Source organism: Thunnus thynnus, chromosome 24, assembly GCF_963924715.1.
Source record: "Thunnus thynnus chromosome 24, fThuThy2.1, whole genome shotgun sequence".
NCBI lineage: Eukaryota > Metazoa > Chordata > Actinopteri > Scombriformes > Scombridae > Thunnus > Thunnus thynnus.
The window spans coordinates 7,248,470-7,261,976 of NC_089540.1; the positions used below are offsets into that span (position 1 = coordinate 7,248,470).

Consider the following 13,507-nt stretch of genomic DNA (forward strand, 5'->3'; position numbering starts at 1 on the left):
CCCCCCCAAATCCTCATCTGCAAAAAAAAACATCACAAGCCCTCTGACCTACATGCAAGTCGTATTCAAACACTGGCCAGAATTCACCAGCGTTGCCATGACGATAGATGAAAAATCTTACTGTACTGTGTATCATTCACGTGAGACAACTGTCACATTTTCAGTGCCCGCAGCAGCTTGGCTTAATTCCCAGAACTGGCTCTTTTGTGCACAGAGGTGGTAGTAAGAAATGCAGTTAAGACAAAGAGCGACCGTCTTTGCTGTTTGTCTCTTTGTTACCGGCGCCACCGTCTGCTGATGAAGTCATCACCAACTCGAACAAAAGATCAGAAACAAGGAAAAACCTTCATTGAGCTAATTTCCACTGTGTACTGTTTACTAGGGTATACATGAAGCGTACCCTGCAGCGGGAAACGTATGTTTTAATTTTCTCTTTTTTCACTCCTGACAGCAAACTCATGTTCGCATGAAGAGACACGAAATATACAATATTCACTGCAAAAGGCAAACACACACGCACACACACACAAGAGTGTCGACAATCTAACACTATCCCCCTCTGACCCTGTCACTTCTGAGATGACAAATCACCCACAAGCCGGCGAGTCACGTGACCTCATCTGTGTTGGCGAGTCGGCGTTTCTGACAGGCCTCTCCACAAACACTGACAACACGGATGTCATATCTTATTGACCAACAATCCATGCTGGCATTTGGCTGTCTGTGTGTGTGTGTGTGTGTTTGTGTGTGTGGGGGGGGGGGAGTGTGTGCATGATGTGTTTCAGTGGCCTCCTTCCATGCAAAATAATCTATGGTGACATTCAGTAACCAGCAAGTGTGACTGATATCTGACTGATGTTTTTTTTTTTTTTTTTTTTCATTTAGGGACCAGAGCTAAAAGATGTTTGCTGTCCTGCATGCAAAAGTATAACTACTCTACTGGTGTCCTTGGAGACCCCAAGAATATGTAAGAAACAACCATCATAGCAAAATGTTAACTTAACGAAAGGAAAACGAAAATATATACTTTTCTTTAATACAAATTGCAGCTTTTATCTCAACTACAATCTTTCCACAAAGCCCTCAAAATGACTGATAGAGTGCCCCCTAACCCAGTATCTCCCTGTTTAGATTTATACATTCTCCGAGCAAAGCATTAAAAACAGATTTTATGCATCTGAGGGAAATTCTGCAGCAGTTACCATCAACATTTCAGATGCGCCATAAAAGAGACTTCATATAAATTATGACATCGGAAGATTTTTTTTTGCACACGAGGAAGTGCTTTTTCACTGCTAAAAGAACCATCCGGAGAGCCATAAAGAGAAAGCATAATGCTTTGAGTGAAGCGAGGGAGTTTTACAGGGATGTTAGCATCTTATGGGTTATAGAAAAATAGCAAACATTCAGAACTAAAGGCTAAATCAAAGATACTGTGACTTGAGGGAAACTGCTTCCAATCAGTCACGGAGCAGCCGTTTTCGATTCTGTGAGATAAAACTCATCAGACTTGTTGTTCTTTGATCTTCAGCCCTGGAATGCATTGTTTGCACCCGCAAATATCAAGTGACTGGTTGAGAACATTGGATTGTTTTGTGCGAATTCACTTTTTAAGGTGTATTTTAGACTGAAATAGAAACTTTTTTTTTTTTAGGGATTAGAAGCAAACGGGATCACAAACTAAGAAGAATGTGAAAATAAAAAAGAAGAAATACATGATATCCTGTCTTGTTTAGCACAAAAAAACTTTAATCCAACAAGCCACGGGCATGGCTTTGGTGAAGCATTTATTCTTTCATGTAAGCAGCGAGCTACAAGTGCAACAAAATACAGAGGGGAAAAAAAAAAAAAAAGAGCAGAAAAATACAAAACTAGAAAGCCATGACAACAGGAGCAGAGCCTGAGAGGAAAAAAAAACCTGAAAGAAGATGGGCTTGAATGTTTGTACCTGAAGCACCTTGAAGTTGGAAGGTACAGTAAACTATTTTAAACTGAAAAGGCACCATTGAGGTTAAAGTTGAAGTTTTCCTCAACAGCATGCTTTTGGCTCTCAACAGGGCGCTGCTGCTGCTACCTGAGCTCCAAGTTAGATGTTTTCATCCCTTTGTCCCCATGTCCCTGAGTCTTTCTCACTGATTTCACAGGACAATTTATCCAGCATATATACACCGAAACCCAACTCTGAACTCCCTCCACCTTCATGCTCCACAACAAAAAGTGCTGTGAAGTTTTGGGGAGTTGGGGAGTTGAGGAGTTGGGGAGTGAGGTTGGTGGGAGGAGGTGTTAGGTCTTTTATTAAAAAAGAAAAAAAACTTTTTCAATACGGTTAAAAAAGTAACAACTCGCTCTCTAATGCAATCATGTCTCCTCACTTATCTCTTTGGTTCAACTACAACAAAATTTGGGAAATGGGATTAGCATAATAGAATTCCGATTAGCATAATGGAATGGCGTGCATGCTTTAAGAAATTGTGTGTGCAGACTGGCAATATTGGAAGGTGTATAAAGACTTTTGTAATAGGGTAAACTGATAAGATAGGTGGTGACTGGGATGGTGGATTTGCAGTTTGAGCCCCCTGGTATCTCAGTTAACATGATCAGTCAGTGATGTTTGCAATGCATTGAAATGACTTTGGTCCCTGCTATGTGAAAACACCATAAACATAACCTTAAAGGCCCTGAATACCTATCCTCTCTATTAGCTTCTTACTATTAGCGATAGAGTACCACTTAAACAGTTTTCTGTTAAGGTTAGAACAGTTTTTGGTTCATTCACATGAGATTTCTGTATTTGTCTTTTTGTTTGTTTAGGTTGCCAGCACTGAGAGTCACATCTGATCAAACCATATACCCACACAGTTCTGAAGAAGCAGGTGAGCAAAGTTTTGACTATTAAACTCTTTATGAATAATGACAATGTTTTTTTAATTGAAACTTTTAAGTTTTATTGTTTCTCCTTTAGTGGTGAATATTTCAAGTGATAGAAAACTACTTTAAGATCCCCTCCAGACATGTTTTAAGATAATAATTTGTGTTTGATATGTTTTTTTTCCACAACAAAGTTCAATTATCTCATTAAATTCCTTAAAATGACATCTCCTCTGCACTTACCTGCACTGAACCCACATAGTGTAAGACCACGATTGGCTCCAAATTAGTTGTGATGTCACAAATCCTGCTCATAGTTCCACCAGACTCACATTTCCTATGAGCATTGATACATTTTCCACTTTCAGCAGACGAATGTGAAAACCAATTCTGCACATATATCATTCTGCACAGTGAAGCTTAAACATCCAAATGAAGTAACAATAAGCAAAACACATCTGTGAGCGGAGGGGGAGGATTTAAGATTTTAAACCAAGTTTTCCAGTGCTTTAAAAGGAAAATGTTCAAATGCAACTGACTTGCAACTTGATTTTGACAAGCCAATTGTGAGTTTTTCAAGTATTTAAGTGGATTTAAGACATGACTTGCTTGCTTTGTCAACACTTTAGACTTGGACTTGCTTCGATTTACTTCCACCTGCCCCACAACAAACATCTTCTATATTCATAAAGTGGGTAATTGTGTGATCCAGTGGAAGAACAAGCAGAGAGCTTTGATTCTCTACTACCTAGATTTTGGAAAGTACCAGCTGCATTAATAAATATTGATTGCACTATTATGGATAACCCATGAATGGTGTTGTGGTGGGGATTTTCAATTGAACTCGGTGCAATTATGCATGCCCAAACAAATCAAACCCAATGCTTGCTTTGGAGAAATCGCAAAATGGTCTGTGAAAGGTCCAGGTGGGAGCTGTGATGTACTAGTGAGAGTGAAGCTTGTGAAAAAGTGACCCCCTGGTCACAGGGTATAATAGGATATGAAAACAGAAAGAATGGCTCATTAAAGTTCATTACTGGGTGGAGATTTTTTAAAAATTTTGCATGGAGAATTGAGAGTATCTGACATAGAAACATTAGCAGCCTGCTAGCCTGAAGCCGCTACTGTATCTTTTATAGCATGTGCCATTTGGTGGACACTGATCCTCAGAGCTGCACGTGAGGCCGGGAAGCCTTTTAAAATGAGAATATAACTATATTTACCTGCTTCAGTTGGCAGCTTGCTGCTCTTTTCTGAAATAAACTCGACTTATCTATGAAGTTGATATGATGCTTTGATCCTGTGCACAAAACTGATTGCTAGAGGTGTGTTTTTTTTTGCAAATAAGGTCATCTCTGTCTCTATAACATCTGTTATAGAAAACTGCAATGAACATGTGTTCATTTGCATTGCCTATACATCATAAAAAAGACACACACACACACTCACAAACATATACACTTGCAGACTCTCTCTCACACAAACAACCATACAAACGTACCCACCTTGAAGGAACCTTGTTATCTACACAGTGCATGTTCTTATTGCATATCCAATACATCATTTGCTTGCTCAAACCAAGACGCCTGTGCTCTACTTCATAAAGTGAAGTCGGGGCAGCTTTCACTTAAGGGCATATGAGTCAGTATTGGCTAAGACATGGTATTCTTCACAGGCCCACCCACACTCTCTAAGCCAATAATCACTCCAATGCTGTCTAATGCAGCAAAGGAAGAAAAAAAAATCTATTTTTTGCTTTATATTAATTAATTGGCACAGGTATATTATAACTGAGAGCTGGCATTGTTCCATGTGTGCAGAGAGTTTTTCAAAAAGCATTAAAAATGTCAACATAACACAACTGGCGATGGGGAAATCAATTTTTTTTTCTTTAATGTGCTGTCACTTGGGTTTCCAGAAGATACAAGCCGCAGTATTTTACCTCTTTATCCTCAAATGAAGCAAGACAGCTGTGGCCTACTTCCCAGGCCAAAGGGTAACATTTACTTGAGGGTATGTGAATCACTATTAGCTAATAGTCAGCGCAGTTACTGCTGTAGTAGCTTAATACAACCAAACAGAGATGAATGGGAAGTTGTTGACTTCAATTTTACATTCAGTACAAGTGCATCTTTACAGCACGTAGCATCTTTTTAATGAGTGTGATGGTTTTTGATTGTAGAAGAATGACACATCCTGGTGAAACTTGGGGGACTCTTCTGTCATACAACCCCCACACCAAAAACCACAACACATGTAAGTGGAAAAAACAAAAGTAGCAGGGGATTTTCTACAGCCGTTCATAACCCCAGAGAATTAAGACTTTTCCTCCGATGCCAGCACGATGGTGATGTTTTGACTGAAATCTCTCCTGGATGAATTGTCATGACGTTCGGGACACATATTCATGCCCCCCCCCCCTTTGGGATGATCTGTAATTACTTTGACGATCCCCTGACTTTTCCATGTAGAGCCATCATCAGGTCAAAATTGTAATTTGTGTAATACTTTTGTTTATGAGTGACACCTGCAAAACTGCAATTCCCATCGGCTTCAGCTGTATTTTGTGTTAAGATGATAAATATAGCAACAATGTTAACCGCCATTGTGAGCATGCAGTTCTAATGTTAGCATTTAGCATACTGATGATTTATCATGTGAGTCTGAAAACATAGCAGAAGATGTTCTTTATTGTAGCTCAAGATTCCATTAAATCAGTGTGGACCCTTTTTGATGATAGTTAGAACCTTGTAAATATAAATGATCTTTAATAAATGAAAAAATGAAATGTTAGATATGCAGAGAGGAGAAAAAAACAGCATAAAAATTGTAGTCATGACAGTTCCCTCAAACCGCAAGGTGTCAATCAGCCTACAGACATGAAAGACCAGCTTGATCTGTGACACAGATCCGCAGTTACAGGGCCACGGCAGCATACTGTAGCTGTAATATTATATATATATAAAAAAAAAGATACAACCTGACATTCAGCCTCGGTTTATGACACTGGTGTGCCTTTTCCTCTCATTTACCACATCATTAATTTTCACTTAAAGTCTGGAACTGCGTACATAGAAGTTGCCGTAAGGATAATTTGTGATCTTTGACATTATGAAATCCATACTTTTAGGGGTAGCAATATAGCGTAAAAAAAAAAGAGATGTGATTTCGGAAGCAGTTTAAAGATAGATGGAGACTTTTAGCTGCGGGCGTATACAAGGAATAGATTCCAAAAAGTCACCCTCTTATACTAGGGACTGTAAGCATTCAATTCACACCAACACTGTCTATACAAGGCAGAGTGATATCAGAATTTTCCTAGACAAAATATATTTTTCAAGTTAGCTCCATGAGAAGTATACAGAAAGAAAATGGTGTTTTATTGAATGCACTGATTTATTTATACAAACTATTGAACTAAACTTACTCCAAATCCAATGTACAAAAGTTCATTTTTTTAGAATAATACAATAAGAACATCACAGCAGCCTTGTGTTACCAGCACAGCACACACTGCACAATATGTGTAGCACATATTAAGATCCATTCACCTTGGATAATCCATGTATAACACATAATTATATGAGCTCAGACAGCCATGCAGTACTTCATAAGGCAATGTCAAGGTAACTGTTACCCTGGGGCATGTGAATCACCATTAACTAAGACACTGCATGCAGCTTCCAGGCCCACCCACTCTGTCTAAGCCATATGCACATAGCAGGTTGCGTCCAGCACTGAAAAGGCCTTTAATAAATATACAAGGGAGGCAGTGCATCAAGTTGACAGGGCATCGCCTGTGCTGTCCATGAAAAAAAAGTAATGATTCATGATTCCCAATTATGTTTTAATTCGAATCGGAGATTAGTGCCTAGTAAGGGGCGCTCAGTGCAGCGGTGGGGTGGGCGAATGGTTGGCAGGAACGGAGATAAAGCGACATCTGTCTGTAACACCAGGCCAAGAGAGAGAACGATGGGTGACATTGAGGCCGCTGGCCATGACGCACAAGAACACACACACACGTATACACATACACATACCACTCCCTTCCATTTTATAAATCACTGTTACCAAAGGAATTAATTTCATGTGGGCCGCTAGGAGCAGTGCTTTTTTTTTTTTCTGTTAAAATCAGCAAGGCGAAAAAAATATCAATGGGAAAACCTTTTTATTTTCCTCAATTAGACAGAGAGAGCTAGAACATGAATAGCAGTGTGTGTACGAGAGAGAAAGGGAGGAGAAAGGTAAGGATTTGGATTTCTTTCGGCTATTTGTTTCTTGGCAGTATTACTCCCAAATCGCTCGATACAATCTCTCTAAAAGTTTTTTGTTTATCAATTGTTTTCCCTTTTTTCTCTCCTCCGCCGCCCCCTCACCCTCCCACCACCTCACCCCCACGTCCCTTCTCCCAAAGGCTTCAGAACAAGAGAGCCAAGTCCAGCTGAAATCCTTCATTCATTAATGAAAGGCATCCATTACTGTCGAATGGCGACAGAGTTAATGTAAATAAATGAATTCTCCAACCCACTTAACTGCGGTTTATTATGAGCGAGCAAGGCATAATTGTGTTTCTGATCAGTTCAAATAAATTCAGACGCACAATACCCCCAACCCCCAGTGCCAGTTCTCATTTGCAAGCCAAGGTCTGCAACTAAGGGGGATATATCACATGGCTTATTACCAAGGCTTCAGCTAATGACACTGGAATATGAGAGGAAATATATTAAGGCGAATGTGTTAAAGCTTGGGCTTTGTAGGGGGGAAAGCCTCTTAAGTAAGTCAGCGGATGCGGCTGCTGCCTATAAGTTTTTAAAAAAATCACATTTTTGTATATTATAATCATAAAAAACCCATCTGCTTTGGGTGTTTTTTTTTTTTTTTTTAATTCAAGCCAACCTATAACTCTGAGATAAATAGCGTGATTTCTATTTCAGCGGCGAGGAGTAAATGGCATGTCTGTAAATGAGGGCTCCAAAGGATAATGTAAGCAGAATTTTAATAGAAAAAAAAAAAAAACAGTACTTTGAGATGCAATTCAACTCAAAGTACTGTATCATAAGCACATATATATTTAGCATAAGTTGCTCCAAAGGGAATTGAGCCCAGAACCTGTCAGCTTTTACATACCGAGTAGCTGAGGATCACGATTTGTTGACGCTTGTTACCAAGCTGTTACTCATGTGCTTTAAATTCACTCAACCTATAAGAGAGCAGGTCTCTCACTGATGAATAAAAGGCCACTCGGAGTAATAGACCGTCACTCATTAATCATCTATATGCTAATGTCCTCCCTCGCCGTGACACTGACCCCGCCGACGGCACGCCAGGTACAAGTGTTGAAGAACGGCTTGATGAGCGCCATCCAATCGAGGTAATGAAACCTCTCTGAATCTCAACTCGTCTGAGACAGTGTAGCACCAACAGCTGCGGAACACTGAATTATGGAGTTTCCTTGTGGGAACACAGAGTCCCGTCACCCACACGGAGCTTGAAAACACTTGTACGAGCTCTGCCAAGGCACATAACAGTCGTGCGAGAGTTGTTAAACCCTGCCCACCGTTGTGCGCTTCTATTTCTGACAGGCTGATAACTGTAAATGCGGTTTAACTCGTCACATGTCGCCAACTGTTGCATATGATGTGGCCCCTGCTGTTGTCTCACACATTTTTTTTTTTTTTTTTGCTGTCAGCCATGAGTAGTTAGTGCGGGTTTTGTGTGTGTGAAGACAAAACTGTCTCAGTAATTCATTTTTAGTGCAGCACAGAGGCTCAGGAATAAGAACTATTAAGAAGATGTATTGTGACTGTACTTGCAAGGGAATGCATCCAGGCCTTGTAGTTAGACGGTGACATTTTTTAACTGCACTTACATGCCACATGCAAGCTTCAATCAAAGCAAGCACCAAAATGTGTGTTGTGTCTGCAGTCACTACTGGGAGTTAAGAAAGAGGTGTTGCACGAGGAAGCATTCACTAAGGTTCTGTAGTAGTCTGCCAGGTCAACATTTGGGTATGTGTTATTCCCACTCGTACTGTTTTACATCCTCAATCCGAAATGCTTTTTTAAAGCAGAGAGTCAAAATGGCCGCCGCAACGGAGCCGCCCAGCCGAGATGTGGTTTGATGCGAGAGCAAAAAGTGTGAAGCAGCAGGCATGCTTGTAATATTTCAGACGAACAAATTCAATAACTAAATGTATGAATGATGAAGGAGGAACTAATTAATGATATTGATTCAGCACATTCCCTGCGTAATGTGGCATAAAATTGTGATCAGGAAAGTGAACAAAAACATTTTGCTTTTTAATTATTTCTCTGGCCTGTTTGGAACTAAAGTTTATTTTCCAAAATCTTTTTTTTTAATCAAACAATACTAATTTTTTATATTTCACAATGTTTTTGTAGCTTGTTCTCACTGACAACAGCCAAATGCGCAATTTTGGACTAAAGATTCATGATTATTTGTGATATTTTTTACACTGCAAAGCAAAATTAAAGAATGAAAAACAACATTAAACAGGGCATTCCACTAATTTACACATAAAGGTCAGTTTAGTCATCATATTGAGTGCTACTCTGCCTGTGAGAACACTTATATAATGTCTTCTGTGACTCTAGAGGAGATTTCTAAAGTGTTATATCAGCTTGCAGTTGGAAATAAAAACAATTCTAAAAGAAAGTCTGCATTTCCAACTGTATGCACGGAGATTGAAAACATACTATCAGATGCATTATGGTAAATGTAGGATGCTTGATCAATTCAAGGGACTAAAAGTCTCTCAACTTTATAAACTTGCAAAATGAAATCACTGGAGTAGCCCTTTAAAGAAACAATATGCATAATGGGCCTCATGCATTAGCCTATAGCTGTATTCCAAACATAAGATATTTAGGAGTGCAAGAAGGCTATTAGGGGACCCAATAAAATGAGAAAATATTACTACAGCTGTCAGCATCGTGCCACCACAGAGCTGTATCATGGCAGAAATAAAGAAATGATGCCAAAAAATGTCTTTACCTAATGCAAAGTGGTCCATGACTACAATGGGAAGGAGGCCAAGGCCAAGGAGATGTGACCGCGACTCGTACGGAAGCGAGCCTGGAGCGCTCGTCAAATTTGAAAAAAATTCTAAACATGAGAAAAATCGGTGAATGTGACAAGCTGTCTTAAATCCCTCGAATTTTTCTACTTAGGAAGGGAATCTGTGTCGAAAAATAAGTTTCTTTCAGGGGGCATAATATGTCTTATTGTGTATTCAAATTAAGGACAGAAAATAACATGGAGCTAGTTTCGTATTCATCACAATTTTTAATTGAAGTCATTAAGTTCTAACAGAAGACGCTGCTGAGCATATTAAGAAATGGTGTTACATCCACAGAGTACAAATGAAGAATACTGAAATACTATTAAACATGTTGTCCTATTATAATCTCCTGATAGTCAAGGTACAACATTTGGACCCTACATTCTAAATTCATAACCTTATTTTATTTTTTTTTACAGCCAGCGAGGAGTAAAATACTATTCATTCTGGATATCAATATTAGTTATAAATTAAAGCAGCAGCATGACCAAAGTCAGTCCTGTTTCTTTGTTGTTTTCACCACGCTGCTTAGTATTCATTTACAAACACTCACCACTTGGAACTGCCCGCTTTTTCCACCGTTGGCCCCTGTTCATCTGTAATGGAGCATGAGGGGGTGCTCCAGGATTTTTGCCGACACGCGCCAACACACACTTGCTCCCTTCCCCCAGCCAGATCTTGTTTAGATGCAAAAATAGCGTACATGTTGATATCTCACATAGCTGAATGATGAATGTAAAAAAAAAGGGGATTTAACTGCAAATATGCAGTTCCGGGGACCTTTAAAATTTTGCATGTTTATAGTTAGAATGATCTCCGCTGTATAAGCATTCTTATTCATTCATATCCCAGTGAATCCACACAGAGGCATAATCTCACCAGCACACTGTGTTTTTTAATGCACAACAATGCCTGTAGCAGGGATCAAGTACATTTACAAGATTTATGTTTGTCCTTTGCGTGTCTCTCGGGGCAACAACGTGCCACAAGTTTAGGACTCAACTTTGCCTTTTTGCATTTGAACGGGCGTAAGCAGCGCACGTACAGCCCATTGTGGGAATACGCATATAATGAATCAGGAAGACAACAATAAGCGCTCGGAGGTCGTTTGGTGTCTGAGTATCTTTTCAATCATCAACACAGACGACTCTGAGGTGAAATTCCCAAGGCGGGAATCGCACCATTTGTCAGACTATTTCCAGATATTCTGTTTGCCATTCAGTGCCAGTCATGTCAGCTCAAGAACGGAGGAAGTGATGTTTGTGCAAGAATGTACAGTTTGTGTGTGTGTATGCCTGTATGTGTGTATGTGTATTCAAAGGGGAGGGGAAAAAAAATCACTTCTGTTACACTGTTGTCATGGGCTGCTTTGTAATGAAATACTGTTGAGAAACTTAATCAGTGCACCCACTTTCCCCTCAAGCTGCCTCATCTACTTCTACCTCGGTGATTTCCTACGTTTCCCAGAGTAACCTGCAGCAATTCTTAAAAATCCAGCATGTGTTGCAGCTTCATTCAGAGCTCCAACTGCTTTCATAAAATAATTTTCCAGGACTTTTTTTTTTTAACTATTTGCAGCTAGCAGATCACAACTGAGGTTAAGATTATGTGTGCGGTAGTCTCGTATAAATATGATACACTGGCATTATGAATCACAGCATGACAAAAATATGCAGCTATCCAGCCATAGAGGGAAGTACCATAATGACATTAGCATTTAAAGTTGTTTCAAACAGAAACTCACTTTATCTAAATAATAAAGGCTGTTCACACCAGCATTTAAAACTGCAATCAGTGGATTTTTTCTTTTTTTAAAGATATATTTTTGGGCATTTTTTGCCTTTAATGGATAGTTGACAGTATACAGTAAACAGGAAACAAGGGAGGAGAGAGGGGCATGACATGCAGGGTCGAAGTAGCAATGAAGACCCACTAAAAGTCATGTAAAGTTTGCTCCTATTCATTTTCTATAAGACATGAGCGATTTGCTTCCCATGGCATTGTGGGATTTCAGATGACGTGCAAGTGACCGGGGATGGAAAGTTGAAAAATGTCAGCTTTATGCAAATGGGGGAAATTCTCCTGGAAGTGATGCACTGAAACTGATGAAGTGGCTTGGTGGTGGAGTAGGAGCCTATGGGAAGATGTCTGTGGAGGAAAAAATAATTCCACTTTTATGACCCTTTCATACCAGATTACAAGGACAAGAAATACAGCTTGCATAGGGGAAGTAAATGGCCCAGGGCAGAGAAAATTGAAAGAAGCTATTGTGAATGACTATGTGAGGCAGGCTGGCATGTTAGCAGTTAGCTAGTCAGCTACAGCAGTTCTTTAACTAGTCCAGCGAGTAGTCACTGGAACCAAATATTTTGCTAAGATGCACAGTCTAATTGCGCTCTTCCACTTTGTGGTGGTCTATTCCATAAGTGTTTCTCTGTGGTTTCATGAAACTAACTAACAAGCAAAGCACTGGTACATGACTCAGGCTACAAGCTTTCAACTTTTTTGGGGGGGGATTCACAGCTGAGAGCAGCCCCTTGCATTTGAACTCCCCCATCCCTGAACACAGCCTTAATTTCAGCTGCCAGCTGTTGAGCAGACATCAAACACTTGGCTCTCAAAAAGGAAAAAAAGGAAAAGGTGTAATTTTTTTTTTTTTTTTTTTGAAAGATATACCACTTTTCTCTCATCACCTATGACTGGAAAATTCTCAGGCGTGTAACCTGTCATGTCTCTCAGCCAAGTCGTGGCAAGAATTTATGACGCTACAGTTGCCTGATTTGACACAGTGACATCACATCAAGCAAAAATATTGTGTAGTCTGAACCTGGCATTACTTTCCAACATGTAGCCACTGGTTAAGGAGTTAATACTGAAAATACAGAAAAATACATTGTGTTTGATAATAGCTGGGTTGACAGTCTGTGGGTGTGCTCCCTGTGTACCAGGCTACAGACAAAATGAATGTAGATGCACACACTTTTGCATGTGTGTACCTGTGCGTAGTTGCAGAAGTTGAAATAATGACCAAAATAGTTTGAGCTGGCCATTAAGGGATGGCAACCTACCTCACCTCCCCACTGCACTATTATGCATTACAGCTGGCCTTACTTTTACTCCCACCACAGTACAGGGAGTTCTGGCTTTTAATGCAGATTAAAGATTTAGCCTCATTGTTCCTTCCTGAGAGCATTGTAACAATGATTCGCAAATGGACGTACGAGATATACCCCGTGCCCAATGAAATACGGGGTTTGTAGTGTGTGAACATGTGCGTGTCTACCGTATGTGCGTGTGAGAGAAAGTGAGAGTCTGTGTATACTATGTGCGCATGTGTTCGAGGTAGTGTCTCATTTATTTATTTATGCCAGGGAGATGCTTTACGCAGCAGAGGAGAGGCTGCATGAGACCCTTCATCTGTAACAAGAGCCTTTGTATCAACACATGCTCAGTTCTCATCACTAGTAGAAGAATGGAAACACAGAGCTTATCACCATAATTGGTTACCAAGAATGCTGGCAGTAGTTTGGACTTTTTTTCTTTTTTTCTTTTTCAATT

General features: G+C 39.8%; 1 long non-coding RNA gene across 3 annotated transcripts in view; it reads left to right on the top strand.

The window, feature by feature from the left end:
• Window positions 1–735: 735 nt before the first annotated feature.
• Window positions 736–13,507, top strand: part of LOC137177397 (uncharacterized) — a 212,021-nt gene continuing 199,249 nt past the window's right edge. For all 3 annotated transcript variants that reach the window (XR_010926101.1, XR_010926100.1, XR_010926102.1), the window contains exons 1-2: window positions 736–967; window positions 2,812–2,873. This is a non-coding gene — a long non-coding RNA (uncharacterized lncRNA). The remainder of the gene's footprint in view (window positions 968–2,811; window positions 2,874–13,507) is intronic.